This window comes from Cebus imitator, unplaced genomic scaffold (assembly GCF_001604975.1).
Source record: "Cebus imitator isolate Cc_AM_T3 unplaced genomic scaffold, Cebus_imitator-1.0 Scaffold461, whole genome shotgun sequence".
Taxonomy (NCBI): Eukaryota; Metazoa; Chordata; class Mammalia; order Primates; family Cebidae; genus Cebus; species Cebus imitator.
In genome coordinates, this window is record NW_016107776.1 from 1,703,952 (window position 1) to 1,709,527 (window position 5,576).

The window sequence follows — 5,576 nt, forward strand, 5'->3', positions numbered from 1 at the left end:
TGTATAATTTATTCTAACAGCCAGTGAGTGATTCCAGAATACATACCATGGATGGTGCTCACTGAGGCCACCTGTAATTAGGGAAGAAAAACACTCTGAGAATCAGGCTATGCTATGCACAGTTCACACAGGTCTTCTGTTTACTTGGAAACTCTGGGTAACCAGATGGGAAAAAATGTTCAAATCAAAAGCCCCAACTTTAAAGCAGAGTTCCCTTAGGAAGGCACAGGAGCTTTTCCTGAAGAATGTTTCCACCTAGATGATTTTTGGGTAGCCACTACAAAATTCTTGTCTAAAGTGGAAAACTCGTTCCTGAAGAAAATATCCCTTAACACGCAGTGTGCTGTCTACACTACCAGTTTTGTGCTTCCTCTGGAATCAGGTGTCAGTTGGTAAGGTACACCTCCTCCACCCCCAAGGAAACATTATCGAACATTTATAAAGTACTGGATAATTTTCCCATAGCTGATATCAACTGAAAAATATAGAAACCAGTAAAATAACATTTACTTCTTAGGCAAAGACAGGCTACTTTACCGTGGTAGTGGAGTACGGCTTCGTTATTACCAGCTTTTTGGAAGACACCTTTGAGTGACCTGGGGGAAGTGGAAGGACACAGCATGGCTGTCAGTTCATTGGTGGCGGTACTCATGAATAACTCAGGGACTAGAACTTAGGGGTGTGCCTGGTTAACAAGCATGGATTGAGCTTCTCCTGGACCATTCTCTTCATGGACCAAGGAAGGCAAAGAAAGAACAGGAAGGAAATGAGAGTACAGCCTTTGGTTTTTCAGGTAATGGCAAGTGAAAGCAACATGAAATAATCAAACTCCAAATGAGCAAATACTAAAATACACGGTAGGATTCAACCACAGAGCACGGTTGCTTCTTCAGGCCCTTTAAAAGCCCAGCAGGACTGCCACTGCTTTCCTGACATCTACCAAGTCCCTTTCAACCTCCACAGACCCACACACACTGCTACTGCATTTACCGTGGAGGGTGCAGGGTTCTGCCCTTGTTTTTGTGTGAATTTTTTAAAAATTAGATTTAATACCATGCATCAGCATTCATTATATTTATTTATTTTCTTTGTTATAAATATCATCGGCCAGGTGCAGTGGCTTACACCTGTAATCCCAGCACTTTGGGAGGCTGAGGTGGGTGGATCATTTGAGATCAGGAATTCAAGACCAGCCTGACCGACATGGTGAAACTCCATCTCTACTAAAAAAAAAAAAAATACCAAAAATTAGCCAGGCATGGTGGTGTGTTCCTGTAGTCCCAGCTACTCAGGAGACTAAGGCAGGGGATTCCCTTGAACCCGGAGGCGGAGGTTGCAGTGAGCTGAGATTGTGCCACTGCACTCCAGCCTGGGTGACAAAGTCAGACTCCATCTCAAAAAACCACCACCACAACGAAAGCCCCTCCCCCCAAAAAAATCCATTATTAAAGATTAGAAAATACTGAAATACTTATATTTTAAAATAACCACTATAATCATACATTTTACTTTCAGTCTTCCTTTAGCTTGTGTTTGCAGTCATTGTGTGAGAGACTGCCTATGTTCACCCAGGCAACCCATAGCGAGAGAGGGCATAGCAGGGAGACGGTCCCCGATGAGCTCTGAGGCTCTTCAAACCAGCTGCCAAGGGAGTTGCAGCCAGGGTGATACGTGAGGCTAATTGTTAAGTGGTATTTTGTGTTCTTACTCGTCTTGTTCCCAAGTTGTATAGCTCACGGACTTTTTCTTTTTTTTTTTTTTTTAGCATTTCTATAGGAGTCATTTGAAGTTCATAATGTCATCAAATATCAATAAAGGGTCTTCCCATTATTTCTAGGCTTTGGGATCTGTGCTGAGGAGTGGCCAAGCACTGAAAGAATGTGACTGGTTGTCCCAAGTGTCCTCCAACCCAAAACCTGCAACCAGTTCAAAAGCCTTTGTGCTTTTATGCGTCTTTCACACTAAGACTATGCCACACCTTAGCTATTCACGTGCTAATACCTGCCCTGAGCTATGTGACCATGGACGCCACCCTGTAATGTGGCTAGTGTGAAGGAACTCTGCAGACTCAGGTAATTCCAGACATATACGTAGATGTTGGAACTCCCTTGCACAGTGACTCATGATCCCACGGCTGAGTGCTGAGGGCAGGTCAGTAGTTCAGAGCCTCAGCATTGGGGCCGTATGCTTGGGTTCCCCCTTGGCTCTTTCGCTTAGGGGCTCATAAGCTTGGCACATTCATCTCTGTCTTTTTCTGCCCAGTGAAAGGCGATAGTAAATCAATCATGCCCTGTGTCTGTGGTGACAGTCAAATGATTCAAGGCAGGTAAAGTATACAGTTTAACTGCTCATGAGGCTTAATTATCAGTGAAATGTCTTGCTTTAGATTTCACAGCTTAATAAGGCTCAGAGACTCATTCGAGCCCAGGATTCTGAACTCCTAAGCCATTGTTCTATGACATATACACCTGCTTGGCCTAAAACCAACCACTTTATCATAATTCAGACCCGGTTTTGAAAGAAGCAGATAAAGAAGCACGCACTCAGTGCACTCCACACAAAGGGCACCACTGTCTTCCACAATGGCTCAGTGGCCTGGCTGGCACAGACAGTGGCAGAGTAAAGGGCAAGAGATCCTTAATCCCGTCACCATGGTGAGAGGGCATCACAGATGTTTCAGGGTGAAGGCACAATTCACATTGAGAGGTCCAGCTGCTGCCATGCCGACAAGTGTGTTTTACACGTACAGGAAGCTCACTGAAGATAAGTGTTTTATATCCACGGTCAATAGATGATATGACCATGAAATGAAACACCAGTGTGCTGGGTGGAGTAGCTTATCTATTAAGTCTTCTGCACTAAAACCTGTGAAACGATATCATCTTGCCTTATTTACTAACAAATACAAGTGCCTCTAAACTTCGACAGTTTCTAAGTCACGGAACTGATGAGCACTTAACCCCCGGTGAGAGTTCTGGAAGATGGGACGGGAGAACTAAGTCACACAATACATCCAAACAGCATTAACAGCTAAACAGGGTTTCAAAGCTGCAGCTCTCTACATGCAAACTTATACAATTATCCCTTTATTAATTTTTATCTTCATATATATGTACATGATCTACTTGTATATAGAGAGTATAAATAAAATAAATAAAACTATGTTCCTAGTTAACAGTCACTACCAATTCATTTAAAAAAAGAAAGAAAGGAATAAAGAAGCAGCAGACACTGGTGAGGCTGTGGAGAGAGAGGAACGCTTTTACACTGCTGGTGGGAATGTAAACTAGTTCGACCATTGTGAAAGACAGTGTAGTGATTCCTCAAAGACCTAGGACCAGAAATACCGTTAGACCCAGCAATCCCATTATGGGGTATATACCCAAATGAATACAAATCATTCAATGATAAAGATATATGCCAGCACTATTCACAATAGCAAAGATGTGGAATCAACCCAAATGCCCATCAATAATAGGCTGGATAAAGAAAATGTGGTACATATACACCATGGAATACTATGCAGCCATAAAAGGGAATGAGTGCATGTCCTTTGCAGAGATGTGGATGGAGCTGGAAGTCATCATCCGCAGCAAACTAACACAGGAACAGAAAACCAAACATTGTATGTTTTCACTTATAAGTAGGAGCCGAACAATGAGAACACATGAACACAGGGAAGGGAACATACATGGGGGCCTGTCAGTGGGGTGTGGGAGGCTGATCATCAGGAAAAATAGCTAAGGCATGCAGAACTTAATACTTAGGTGATGGGTTGATAGGTTCAGCAAACTACCATGGCACACATTTTCTATGTAATAAACCTGAACATTCTGCACATGTACCCCAGAACTTAAAATAAAATAAAATTTTAAATGGCCTTCAAAAAATTACACTATGATTCAGCATCCAAATGAAAAAAAAAAATAGAAGTACATTTTATTGTGTGAAAATCCTCAAAACCGTCTGTACCACTGTGGCTTTGCTCCAAACTTTTTGAAACTAATGATTTAATACGTTCTTAATTAGGTTAAAAACTACATTAAAATAGACTTTGCCATATTCTCTTCATGGGAATAACTTAATTGGGAGGGGAGCATTGAAGGGTGCAGGATGTAAAAGGAAATGATATATATTTTTTAAATGAAGAAAAAGTTCAAAGGCACCCTGCTTGATACAAGAATCAAATATAAAAGTTGAGGAATAAAACATAACCAAGAAACATATTTATAACTGCATATGGAAAATACAGAGGATAATTTTTTAAATAACATATTTTGAAAATATTCTAGTAATTTGAAAAGACAGCATTTGACAGGCCAGTAGGAACATACCTCGAATGCAGGAAAACAGGTTCCCCATAAGAAAAATCAAAATCAGGGAAAATGAAAGCAGAAAGGTTCAACCTGCTCTGACCTTCAAAAAAGTCAAACAGACACTGGCCCTTAGGACTTAGGGCAAGAGATACCTAATCCCATCACCAAGGTGAGAGGGCATCAGAGACATCTCACGGTGAAGGCACAATCCACACTGTGAAGTCCAGCTGCTGCCATGGAGACAAGCGTGCTTGTACATGTACAGGAAGCTCATTGAAGGCTAAGCGTTTTATTTCAAAAATGGAATCAGCCCACACATTATTATTCTGTGCTACATAAAATAAGTTATGAGATGGGAAATAGTGTCCCCCAAATATAGCCAAGAGTGAAAATTTCAAATTGAAGAGGGGCACAAGTGTTATGTTGAGAACAGAGATTTCATTTTGTTTTTTTCTTTTTCAACTTTTATTTTGGATTCAAGGTGTACATGTGCAGGTTTGTTACCTGGGCATACTGTGTGGTGCTGAGGTCTGGGGTCTGAATGATCCCAACCCCCAGGTACTGAACATAGTACTGAGCAGTTTTCAACCCTTTCTCCCCTTCCTCCCTCCCCCTCCTAACAGTCCCTAGGGTCTATTGTTACCATCTTCATGTCTGTGGGTACTCAGAGTTTAGCTCCTACTTAGAAGAAGATGAGACATGTTTTTTTTTTCCGTTACTACATTAATTCACGTAGTTGACTTCCAGCTCTAGCCATTTTCCTGCAAAGGACACGATTTCATTCTTTTTCTGTGACTGCATAGTATTCCATGGTCTGTGTAGCACATTTTTATCCAGTCCACTGTTGATGGGCACCTAGGTTGATCCCATGTCTTTGCTATTGTGAATAGTGCTGCAATAAACATACGAGTGCATATGTCTTTTTGGTAGAATGATTTGATTTCTTTTGGATACATATTCAGTAATGGGATTGCTGGGTTGAATGTTAGTTCTGTTTTACATGCTTGGAGAAATCTCCAAACTGCTTTCCACAGTGGCTGAACTAACTTACATTCCCACCAACAGTGTATAAGCATTCCCTCTTCTCCTTAACCTTGCCAGTATCTGCTGTTTTTGACTTTCTAAAAATAGCCCTTCTGACTGGTGTGAGATAATATCTCATTGTGGTTTCGATTTATATTTCTCTCATGATTAGTGATGATGAGCATTTTTTTTTTTTTTTTTTTTTTTTTTTTTTTTTTTTTTTTTTTTTTTTTTTTT

The 5,576-nt window shown here is 40.9% G+C and overlaps 1 pseudogene; it reads right to left on the reverse strand.

Moving 5' to 3' along the window:
* Positions 1–528: 528 nt before the first annotated feature.
* LOC108291609 overlaps positions 529–5,576 on the reverse strand; it is a 16,443-nt pseudogene continuing 11,395 nt past the window's right edge.